Source organism: Apostichopus japonicus, chromosome 16, assembly GCF_037975245.1.
Source record: "Apostichopus japonicus isolate 1M-3 chromosome 16, ASM3797524v1, whole genome shotgun sequence".
Lineage (NCBI taxonomy): Eukaryota > Metazoa > Echinodermata > Holothuroidea > Aspidochirotida > Stichopodidae > Apostichopus > Apostichopus japonicus.
Genome location: NC_092576.1, coordinates 1989334 through 2003166, shown reverse-complemented (window position 1 = coordinate 2003166; position 13833 = coordinate 1989334). Strand labels below are relative to the sequence as shown.

The window sequence follows — 13833 nt, the reverse complement described above, 5'->3', positions numbered from 1 at the left end:
GTAACCTGAGTTGTAAAGTCATCAGCCCATATACCTGCACATGTGTTTTATTTTGTGAATTTGAAGTTCTCCAGCTTCAGGATTACTAACGGTTAATATATGGAATCCCATTCAACAAGTTTAGCAGTGAACTTGAGTAAGTCTAACTAGGAAATGTTCTTCAACGACCATCGTAATTATGAATTTAGTGTGTAAAATGGATCGATGTGTTTGTGACATTATACCTATCAGTAATTATAGGTTGGAAAAGCAAACCAACGTAAGGAGAAACAGGTGAAAAGATAACAGAATGGCTCTGTGGATTGATTGATCATTTTGAAACACTTTTTATTTTATTTAAGTTAACGGAACGAAAGTACATTCCATGTCCAAGGTATCTTAATTTGGCGTGATTAATGTTATTATTGGTAGTAAGGTTAAATTATTTAAGTACTAAGTTATAGTATTGGGTTATTTGATTATATTAACAGCCTATGCTAAATGTTCAATAAGATTAAGACTTTGTTACTCGTTAACGTCACTAGGTCACCTGTACGTTACTTTCTTAGTGTTGCTAGTGGCTAGTATGTGTAAAGAAATACACCAAGTTATATTTTAATCGTGTGCATGCTGGTATATGTTATAATATAAAGACTGTTAAATATGTAATTTAGAGAATGATATAAATAATTATGTATTTGTACAATCTGCATCTTATAGAAATTCTTTCTGCCGTTTATTGGTTTGTTATGTTAGTTAAATATATATTATATATATATATATATATATAAATATATATATATATATATATATATATATATATATATATATATATATATATATATATATAGAAATAACATAACAAGTCTAATCATTTATCTATATAAAGAAAAAGAGATAGTTTACAAAGAGAAAAAAGGGAAAAGGAGCTTGATCACTTTATCTGTTTGTCTGTCCGTCTGTCTGTTAATCCATTTTCTGTGTGTCGCAAGTTATTTTCCTAAGTGCAGAAGAGAGGAACGACCATTGAAAAATGAGGGGGGAGGGAGGGGGTAGAGGGTGGGAGCATGAGGGGAGGATCATTCTGTTCTACTGTCAGCTATCTACTAAATTCCCAAAGTTAACGCAAATGCTCATAGCTATAACAAGTTTATTCAGGAGAAAACTATGGAAGTCACAACACCGCCCCTATGTGAATATAACCCACTCTAACGCCCTTATTTGGAAATGAACGACATGTCTGGGGGGTTGAAGGCGAAGGGACCGTGCACTAATAAGCTACGGTAAGGATAGTGTGCAAAGATGAAGCTCAGCGTGGTTAATATATGGTTTCTCTCAGAAATTGCAAGAATTGTTACATCTATTGTCAGAAAACCAAGTCACAAGTCCATAGCATGAGGGATGACATATACGGGGGGGGGGGGGGGAGAACCTGCTTCAGTGATTCAGGCTCATCCACATAACAGAAAACCTAGTTCAACATCACGATCTTATTACCCCGCAACGTATGTTTTGTTGAGAAAGTACGCCACACATATCTAAAGTACGATCCGTTATCGCTACATTTGTCATACAGGAAGGGCGCCCTCTCTTATTTAATCTGAACTAAATCCGCTTAGTTATATAAATTTCAACAATGATTTGATTTGTTTCTATTGTTACTTCTTAAAAGAACAGCATATCAGCTACCAAGTAAATGGTCAATTGAACGGTAGCATAAAAATCATAAAACAAAAGCAAAAACCACAAAAAAATAGTCAATTTTCTAGTGGAACCGTTAATTTGTGCAAAGTTACCAAAACTTGAGAGATAAGTCTGTGGAAACTTGAAATTCAACAGTATTGTTACCAAATTCGTCCGAATGTCAAAAAATTGTCTGTGATGTTCAGATTTCAACGGCAATTTTCTGCCAACTTCAAAGCACGTTACCTCTCTGAGATATTTAATTGTCTAAGATGAGCCCCCCCCCCCCCCTCAACATCTTTCAATCATTCGGAGAGTCCGAATAACCTTCAGTAAAGTACTTTTGAAACCTTTTAGCATAGGCGTAGGAGGCAAGGGGGCTGCAGCAACCAAATATTTTTTTGTGAAAAATCGGGCAATATGCTGAGAATTTTTCGGGCACCTACTGATAGAAAAATAATTTGCAATATGTTTTTCAATGGTTAAACTTATATTATTATCGTCATTATTATTGTAACGACTTCCCCAATAATTGTAACTAATATGGAAGGGTAATAACACGGAAAAAATTGTATGTTATTGGCATGCGATGTAATAACCGATGCATGCCTATGCACATTGACATATTGAACGAATTTTGGTTATATTTTTCGGGCAAGTCGTAACAGCCCCCATCCCCCCCCCAAAAAAAATCAAATTGGGCTCCTACGCCTATGAGCATATCAACATGTTGAGGGGAAGGGGGCTGGTTACCGATACAATTAATATATGGTATCAATGATAACCTGATCTACATATAACCCCGATCATATGAATATGCATCACTGCCGTGTAAATTTGGCAAAATGGCATAAATTATCTACCTGACATGCGCTAAAGTGTGATTGTTCCAAATTCCGCCTTTACAATTATTCTTCGATCTGAAAAGGTTTGCTTAGAATGCAATGTTAGTGCCACATAATCATATATTCTCAACGTCTAAATAAAATAAGTAAACGGACAAATGATATGAAATGAAACACAGAATAAAAGACGCAGCAACTAAATATGGTAGTGCGTCCTCAACTTGGGCAACCTCGACACGTGTCGAAGTGAATGAGTGAAGTTGACAGACATTACTGTTGCCCTTTAATATACGCTAGCGAAAGCTACTTATACTACCATAAACACTATATATACTATATATATATATAAAAATTCTCTAACATTGTTTCATCAAATTAATTGCAAAATATAACACTTTTTTTAGCATCTAAGCACCCTCCCTTCTATACCAACATTTTTCAAAGGGAAACAACCTCCCTTACACCCCTGCCCCCCCCCAAACACTTATATCTTAGCCTCTACCCTTCCCCTCCCCCACCCCTATTACAAAATTGATGGTTGCGTCCATGGACATCATTTTGAGGAGACAATGCAATCTAAGGAAATTCTTTCCTGCGACAGAAAATTTCAAGTGGCACTTGAAGTGAAGTCAAAATCAGGCCTTACTGTTAACGGGTTATCGCGTGTTCTCTGAGAATTTGTATGGAAATGGTTTTATGACACCTACACTGTAAGATGGACTACACTTGATGGTCTGTGACGTCAACACAGCAAAGTACTTCATTTGGCTTCGTCAAAATGCAATATAATCCTTCTCTGTTGTATGAATGATTTAAGACTTTTACATGAAGCTCATTATGTTCAAATTTTATTAGACAAAAGCAGATAAAGAAGGTAGGATTCATAATTGACAAATAAGGAGTACTGTTTTAGAAACTACATTGGAATTTCCGGTTCCCTGGAACCTTCGTCAGCAACACTTGGCAGTGGAATCATTTTGCACTGCCAGGTATTGCTGACGCAGGTCCCGGGTGGACCCCATATCCATATTAATATTTTCCCGATACAAAATATAAATCAAGACACAGTTTCCAGTGGCCCAGATTATTTAACGTAAAATAAAGACATAAAACCCACGACAAAGACACATACATCTGCATAGCTCTCAAATAAGCTAAACGGTCAGATAATTGTGACCAATGCTTTAAATATCAACAAATCATGACACGAATCCTTACCCAACCTTAGATATTTATTGGTCAGTGTATATTAATTCCCCCCCCCCTCCGGCACCCCCTCCCCTTGAACCCATATTTGGAAGATGAGAGCCTCTACAAAGTATTTTGAAAACTTGTAACAATTCTTAACTGATATTTGAAGCCAATGCTGATTAACTTTTTTAATTAAAATTGCAGCCAGTTGGGACAATTTCTAATGCTAATACCCCACTAAGCTGTCCTCCCGTTTCATGCTTCAAAGCACTGGTATTGACAATTCAAACAGTTCCTACCAACCTTTATCTGATAGATACATGATATTCATACTGTAAATACTGATACTACCAGTGCTCTTTCTTTCGCAAAAATTCTTTCTTTCGCAAAAATTCTCTCCTCTCTTAACTGAAGAGACTTTCCGCGGTTATAAAACTGTTTTGCTAGCTAACTGAGCAAGTAAATATAGAATATGCAGGATGCTATACTGCTCTTACCACAGTCTTTCGACAACAGCAGCGAACTTATGTAATATCCACCGCAGTGAAGTAGATTTGCTCTTAATAAAGTGCTTAATTATACGCGGTTCTTAATCACGTGTAGCGGATGTGCCCACCACTCATAACTCACATTAACGTCTTGTGTAGCTTTCCGTTTGAAGTTTAATCTAGCTAACTACGAGAGTGGTGAAACTTAAAGAGATATATATGATATCGACGAACAAACAAGGCAGGTGCGACGGACCCGGGTTGGGGAGGGGGGTAGTAGTGAGTGACCCAGGGGCACCTTCTCTCAAATTTGTGAGAAAACTAAACCTCTAAAGCTGCCCCTTTTCCTAAATACGAAGTAGCCCTATGTTTGGTGTTAAAATGACCCATATTCCATTTCAGTATATTAAACAGTGTCGTTTTGTTTCGTAATACATTTGTTGAAGTGTTATAGATGCAATTGTATAAACGGGCAATAAAGAAACAAAGGTGTTATTTTGTTGAAATATAAAATTAACGTTGAAGTAGAAGAATTTATGGCATGAAATTGACATAGTACGATCGTTATACTCTTTTATACTCTTTATGCATGGTTGACACCTAAAACCAAATTCAAATGTCTCACTGTTCCAAGAAGAAACCGTACAATAGGCATGTATCCCTTTATTAGGATATATATTACTAATCCTTTATTACGATGCTTCATAAGATACTTAATACAACGATAATGTAAACGATATATTCTTCTAAATTCAGATATTATACAATATATCCTTTGTTATGATAATACTTTATTAAAATGCAGTATACCGGTGTTGTGGCCGAGTGGATAAAGACGGTGGCATTTGAAGCAATGAGGCTTAGCAATCGGGAGGTTCCGGGGTTCGATGCCCGCCGGGTCATAGTAGGGTGGGTTTTTCATCCAAGAGCAATCTACTGTTTTCCCATCTGAAATGACTTTCTAAATTGAAAAGATTCCAAATTTGAGTTAAAACGTTGAATTGGAAGCTACCTGACGTGTAAGTTGTGGGCTTTGCGGGTTTCTCACACATTTGTTGTCCCGTAAGCGTTGTAAAAAGAAAATTAGCTGCTGATTATTGTTAACATTGTACTTTTTGTTTACCATACCATACATGATATGTCCCTTCTAACGATAGTTTATACATTACTTTACAGCGATAATTTCTGAAGTTGCGCTATACTGCGGTACCTTATTAAGATACTCATGTTTAAGTTATCACGATACAGTTACACAATATAGTCTTCCCGATTAATATCATATTCGATATATGCCTTTATAACGATATTTCATTAAGGATACTTTATTACCGTAACAGTTTCTTTGTTAGGATATCTATTCACTTAAAGATAATGTAATAGTCTACTATAATGGATCCGATATATACTTCGAAACTCAGATGTAAGACGATATATCCGTTTTGTTATTATGCTTTATACGTTAATACAATACTTTAACCAATACGATATAAATATTACACGATGTATCCCACTAAATACATACATTACACGATACATCCCTATAAATACAGATATTACACGATATATCCCTCTAAATACAGATATTACACGATACATCCCTATAAATACAGATATTACACGATATATCCCTCTAAATATATATATTGCACGATAAATCCCTATAAATACAGATGTTATACGATATATCCCTATAAGTACAGAAATTACACGATATATCCCTCTAAATACAGATATTACACGATATATCCCTATAAATACAGATATTACACGATACATCCCTATAAATACAGATATTACACGATATATCCCTATAAATACAGATATGACAAGATACATCCCTCTAAATATATATATTGCACGATAAATCCCTCTAACTACAGATATTACAAGATATCCCTCTAAATACAGATATTACACGATATATCCCTCTAAATACAGATATTACACGATATATCCCTATAAATACAGATATGACAAGATACATCCCTATAAATACAGATGTTATACGATATATCCCTATAAGTACAGAAATTACACGATATATCCCTCTAAATACAGATATTACACGATATATCCCTATAAATACAGATATTACACGATACATCCCTATAAATACAGATATTACACGATATATCCCTATAAATACAGATATGACAAGATACATCCCTCTAAATATATATATTGCATGATAAATCCCTCTAACTACAGATATTACAAGATATCCCTCTAAATACAGATATTACACGATATATCCCTCTAAATACAGATATTACACGATATATCCCTATAAATACAGATATGACAAGATACATCCCTATAAATACAGATGTTATACGATATATCCCTATAAGTACAGAAATTACACGATATATCCCTCTAAATACAGATATTACACGATATATCCCTATAAATACAGATATTACACGATACATCCCTATAAATACAGATATTACACGATATATCCCTATAAATACAGATATGACAAGATACATCCCTCTAAATATATATATTGCACGATAAATCCCTCTAACTACAGATATTACAAGATATCCCTCTAAATACAGATATTACACGATATATCCCTCTAAATACAGATATTACACGATATATCCCTATAAATACAGATATGACAAGATACATCCCTATAAATACAGATATGACAAGATACATCCCTCTAAATATATATATTGCACGATAAATCCCTATAAATACAGATGTTATACGATATATCCCTATAAATACAGATATTACACGATATATCCCTATAAATACAGATATGACAAGATACATCCCTCTAAATATATATATTGCACGATAAATCCCTCTAACTACAGATATTACAAGATATATCCCTCTAAATACAGATATTACACGATAAATCCCTATAAATACAGATGTTATACGATATATCCCTATAAATACAGATATTACACGATACATCCCTATAAATACAGATATTACACGATATATCCCTATAAATACAGATATGACAAGATACATCCCTCTAAATATATATATTGCACGATAAATCCCTCTAACTACAAATATTACAAGATATATCCCTCTAAATACAGATATTACACGATACATCCCTATAAATACAGATATTACACGATATATCCCTATAAATACAGATATGACAAGATACATCCCTCTAAATATATATATTGCACGATAAATCCCTCTAACTACAGATATTACAAGATATATCCCTCTAAATACAGATATTACACGATACATCCCTCTAAATACAGATATTACACGATATATCCCTCTAAATACAGATATTACACGATACATCCCTCTAAATACAGATATTACACGATACATCCCTATAAATACAGATATTACACGATATATCCCTCTTAAATACATATATTACAAGATACATCCCTATAAATACAGATATTATACGATATATCCCTCTGAAATACAGATATTACAAGATAGATCCCCATAAATACAGATATTACACGATATATCGCTATAAATACAGATATTACACGATATATCCCTCAAGATACAGACATTACACGATAAATACCTCTAAATACAGATATTGCACGATACATCCCTCTAAATACAGATATTACACGATACATCCCTTTAACGGTTTTCTTCGAGTACTTTCAGCGAGATTATACGGCAGTTTATTAACGAAGCGGTACCATATATAAAAAGGAACGAGAGGCGGTTAATGAAAGGAAGAAAATAGGATATCAGAATGCCGCATATCTCGCTCAGAAATTTTTGACACATTATGTCCTTGAAAAAGACAAGTTTTAATTTGGAATACGTGTACGTAGTTTGATAACTGTTCGAGGCGACAAACTAAAAGATATAAGCTTACGGAATTAGGAGAGGACACTTCTCTTGCCGGGAAAATTACGTTCCGTATTTGTATTTGACGGAAAAGATGAGAGCTTTGTACGTTATAAATTATGTAGGACTTCTTGAGATAAAACAAAAATTAAATCCATATATATATTCTATAATGTATTAATAGTAATATAGTCTTATATATTCTTAAAATTGTATGAATTTATTTATTTTGTAGTATTGACTATAGGCCTATCGTCTATGCCATAATTTCCTATATTATTGACAATCCTGTCTTTTCTGAAATTATCGACTAAAGAATTACATTCGGCACAAACTTCATTTTCATCATGATTTTGTAGACCGTTGAAGAAATACTGCTATCGGTCCTGGTTGTATTTACAATAACAGTGCTCTTTTAAATAGTCGAGTTTTGTCAATAAAAGTGACTGGACTTCTTTGTCTAATACGCAGACCATTAGAGCAGTTCCTCAGACGCAAACACAACACTCGATGGGAAGATATAAGACTTACAATATTCGTTTTGCCCACTCAGTGAGTATTTTGAAATTTACTGGGTGGGTCAACCTTTAATTTAGAATTTCCACACAATTATATGATAGTGATTTCAACACAACATTCAACAAACCATTGCGTGTGATATGTATATGGAGCACAAACTATGTAGGGCGTGTAAATAAAACTTGGCATTCAGTCACTTCAGTCGCCCCCTCCCTCATCCCCCCTTTTAAAGGCATGGGAGAGATTGAGTAATTCTCATACTTCTATTTAATATAGGCTTTCAATGTTTTGGATGTTGTAGTTATGCACATCTATAATATGAAAATGACACTGGGTAATATTCTTTACTAGGTTGAGCAGGCATGCCTAATCAGTTTAGACTGTTATTTGAATAAAAAGTACAAATTCATTGCACAGAGAAAGGTCTTCCAAAATATATATCTTCTTGTTTCCTTTCTTTTCTTATAATGAAATTGATCACCATAAAACTTGAGAGTGAAATATCTCTTAGAATAGATAGACAAGCCAGGAAAATTAATTCTTTCTCGTTGGTAGACCCGTAAAAAAGTAAAAAGCGATGCCAATGTGTAAAACATAATAAAATTACAAGTGAAATGTATAAAAAGAGGACTTTATACTTCCTCTCCTTTACCCTCTTCTTCTTGTATTAAGACACTGTCGTTTTTTTTTGTCTCCATCCCTTCAAGGTTATGTTGTAATGACACGTATGCAGTTGTTCAAGGAGACGATATGATTCCCCCCTCCTATATGTACACAGTGTACTCGCGATACAGGAGAGAGTGACTCAGGCACGTGTCCTCTTGTCCTGAATTTGTTCTTCATCTTGAGAGTGAAGTGAGTAATGGGAAGGAGGATTATTTACGACTTTAATTAAGTGTCTTTGTTTCTTGTCCTAATCTAAGATGCGGCGGAAATTTCTCCAACTTCAATATACTTTTTTTTATAGTCATTCGAAAAGAGACAAAAATGCTTCCAGTAGTCAGTCCGGAATGGAAGCTGCAAGGGAATGGGCAGGGGGCGTAAACATTAACTTGGGGGACGGCTACGGGAGGGGGTGGCAGGATTGGATAGTTGGACTCCTAATATCGCGCACGCAATGATATTTGGTTCCCACATATTTTCTTGATGATACTGAACCAGAACGTAATGTGCTAAATGCACGGGGGGGGGGGGGTGTTAGGCTCGGGCCCTAAGGCTACGGGCTCTGCGATTCTCCCCCTCTCAACAGCTGGTGTTACGCCGCTGGGGGCGGAGAGATGGGAGAGGGAAGTAAGTATACATAGAAACAACAGATCGAATAAGAAGGGTCGTTCATTGTTCATTCTTAAAAGTTAACTGCGAAGTAATTTAAGTATTTTAATATTTAAATTACTTCACAATTAATTATTAAAATAAACAACTAACATATTTTTTATATATTACCCAAAATGTGCAAGGCAGATGCAAGAACCTGCGCAGTTGTTACAAAAATATCATTTAAAGGTTTTGCATTATTGATAGAGTATATAAAATACTAACATATGACATCATTTTTCTCTAGTTAACATATAAATTTGTTCAATTTGTATATCTGAGTAAGTATAGTCAGTATTTCTAGCGTTTGTCTGTAGAATAGCGTCAGTCTATATAGAATCCCTTTTGTACAAGTTTATGATACAGAACTAATGAAAAATGCTAAATTGCAAAGAAGTTTTGTTTGGAATAATATGTTGGTTATGGTGAGCCAAGAGGACATTGTTGTCTGAAATGGGATTCGAACCACTAAACCAGCTAGGGTTACAAGTCCATCACTTTTAGTTTCTAACCCATATGTATAGGTAGGAAGGGGGAGGTGGGTTAGGGGTTGGTAAGGGCAGACAGAAGCCATATTACCTCCCATGTTACCGCAAGGAATCGAGCGTCACCGTTTAGTGGATACTACTTCAGGGTGATGCACAGGGAGTGGATTTCAGAAGAAACTCGGGTTTTGATAACATATCAACAACAGAACTCATGAGTGGACAATAATAAATAACTACAATGAAGGACATTCAAGTAGAAGTGGAATCGAACCAGTTTCCTCATGATGTCATTTTTCGATATTTGTTTCATATATGCCTGAACATTATAACTCTGTAGCAGTCAGTGCATGACGCCACTGAAGAAAAGTAAGCAACACCTTTCCTCTAAATTTATTAATGTAGGTACGAAAATTACATATTTGACAAACTAAATAATGATCTTCTTTCCTTTCATTTCCTTCTTTTTTCTCTTCTTTTCTTTTCGAAATATATATCAAAGTGTATATCATGTAAACGGTGCGTCATAATAATAATAATAATAAAAATAACAACAACAAGTTTTTCACGACGCTTAAGCGACCACAAATGTGGGAGAAACCCGCAAGGGCTTATGGATTACAAATAACACGTCGGGTGACTTCCAATTCAACATTTTAACTCACATTTGGAATCTTTTCAATTTAGAAAGTCATTTCAGATGTGAAAATCGTAAAATGCTCTTGGATGACAAACCCACCTTACCCGGCCAGGAATCGAACCCCGAACCTCATAATTGCTAAGCCTCATTGCTTCACCTTGGATGAAAAACCCACTCGGCCGGGTGTCGAATCCGGGACCTCTCATTACTAAGCCTCATCGCTTCACATGCCACCGCGTTTATCCACTCGGCCAGCGCATCATTATAACATAAATTAGGCTGTATGCATTCTATTTAAGATCATTCCTTCTCCTTCTTCTTCTTCTGCTTCTTCTATTTCTCTTTCTGTCTTTTATGTTCCTTTCTTTCTATTTCCTTATTTAGTTTGATGACACACATGTGGAACAGAGCCAAAATCCTGATCGGTGATTACTACCAAAAGTAAATCAAACTCGAGCCATAATGATACCGATTTTGGTCCGGTCCTTAAATTGAGTAAATAAAAACAAGTCTTGTATAGATTCGCCGTACCGTATACGTCGCTTTGTATGCATAACCTTAGTATAGACCCGTTAAAACAGAAAGACTAACTTGGTTTACAAGTGGTTTAAAAAAAGAAGGAAGGGGTACAAAGTCCAATCATTGTAAATTAGACATCGATACACCGATCTGTTGCTTGCAGATACTCAGTCCTAATTCTAATTCATCTGAGAAACATCATATTTTTTTTCTTAAACTGAATAGAGATCAATTTTCGCGAATATTTCATTGCTTTCTTTTTTTTGTTCGGGGAAAGTTTGTATCATCTCGCGCATCTTACTGGAGAATTTTGTTTAGCAAATAAGGAACTTTTCAAAAACTTTCTCGAGAAATTTAACTTAAAGCAAAATCTGGATTATCTGATATCGAATATTAAAGTTCTTGTCAATCTGGCTTTGTTGTTGACCTGTTTGTGATTCATGTATAAAGATCTTTTTTAACTCTGACTATAATATCTGCGAGGATGTTTTGAAATAACGCACCATTATTTGCCTAAGTTTGCCTGTTACATGTTTATGCATCTCTAGTCGTGATCCTAACATTGCTTCATTTTTCTACTATTTAAACGAACTTTTCTTGAAACAGTTATTTCAAAGTTATCATTTTCACTTTTTTTTCTCTCGTTGTAAATGGGAAATATGTAATTCACGATTGTGAAAACTAACTTTTACGCTGCTTGGGTGAAATCCATCGAATTGACTTAGTAGTTACAATAACTTCATTGTTTCATTGGCCTAATAGCGAAAACAACGTAAGTGAGCTGATTTATTTACTATTTTCACTTGTCGTGACAATTTTGATTTTTAAAAATTGAGGTACTTGTCAGGAAGCAAGTAGGAATTGTTAAATCGGTACCTGTATCCATCGACAGAAACCAAACTAAAACTTAATTACTAAAGGTAAGTTTAGTTTTAATTGTTTCCTTAATTAACACTGTTAAGTTCTTATCGTTTGGTCAGATTTGTAAAATTATCGTCAATTTTGGTCTTTATATACCAAAACAGAAATCAAAGATCCAAAATGTGACCGTTTAAAAAAAAGTTCAGTAAAATGGTCGACTGGATGTTTGAATCAAATACTGTTCAAACCTATAAATTGATCAATGATTAAGCAATGATTTACACTCAATCGATATATTTTCATCAGATTAATCTTAAATTTCTCGTTAAATTAAATCACAGATAATTTGGTAGAAGTTAAATGACCGCTAGCCGGGTTGGTCAACTTGACCAAATCCATTCGTGTGTGATCCAAGGTATATCTGCTGTATTGTTACACACGAACTAAATGCGACATTTCATCTCCAAAACGATCACGTCATTGACAGGCTGTAATTAACATAATCACTCGATAAAAAGGATAACTCCTCGCCTAGATTTATATATGCAAATTAGGTTACATTTTTATCGCATATGGTTTGTCGATTAGCACTAATGGTTAAATGAGATTTTCAGCAAACATGTACCTTCTTTTTTTTTTTTTTTCCTTGACACCATAGCTGCAAATGTGCTATAAGACTCTTGATCTTAATTTACCAAATATTTTCAAAATTATTTTACTGGAGGTTTTCATCTTTGAAGTAGTTGTTCCTTTTGATTTATAGTTAAATTGAAATTAGAATGAAACAAAAACCTGTTAGCAAACTGCTTATCCACTAAAGTGCCTGTGTAAGAGAACCTGTAACTTTGTCCCTTGTAGTTTCTGTTACTTGTCATTCAGCCTCTGTAGATTATCCTACTAGGATCGTAACGTCACGCCTACTTACATTTTACACAAATTTAAATTAGATATAACTACGTCATTACTGATGCAAGGAGAAGTTCACCATTTCTGTTTCTTCTAGCTATTAAGGCGTACTATAATGATGAGTTTCGCGTAACATCGATTGGTATCGTTTCTAAGTTCTGTGGTGTTACCATTTTGTGAACTGTTCTACATCTCATGTCCCAACTTTAGTCAACATGCCAGTATGTCTCAGTGAATTCTGTACTTATGAATTTATGAGACCGGGTTTTGCAGAATCGAACCATTTAAAAGCTCTTAAAAAATGTCTTGTACATATACTAAAAAAAATATAGATTGTTTCGTGATTACATATCTCACTTCAGGCATGAAAACAACACTATTCTGATTTGAAAACATAAATTACCGCAAGCAATAATAGGGTAGAGGGATGATCCGTGGCAGATAAGCTGGCACCTATCTTAAAGAGTAAATTATTTCCCATTGTTAATTGAAAACTTCATCTTAATAGTTTGTCCCTAAATCGAGATATGATGGTTGAATGTGATTAACATAAACACCCTTCCTTACTCAAGGCTGTAAAT

The 13833-nt window shown here is 34.6% G+C and overlaps 1 protein-coding gene across 1 annotated transcript in view; it reads left to right on the top strand.

The window, feature by feature from the left end:
* Window positions 1–11685: 11685 nt before the first annotated feature.
* Window positions 11686–13833, top strand: part of LOC139983651 (DNA-binding protein RFX6-like) — a 31502-nt gene continuing 29354 nt past the window's right edge. Inside the window, exon 1 of the mRNA XM_071997352.1 lies at window positions 11686–12405. The gene's annotated coding sequence lies outside the window, so the exon portion shown is untranslated. The remainder of the gene's footprint in view (window positions 12406–13833) is intronic.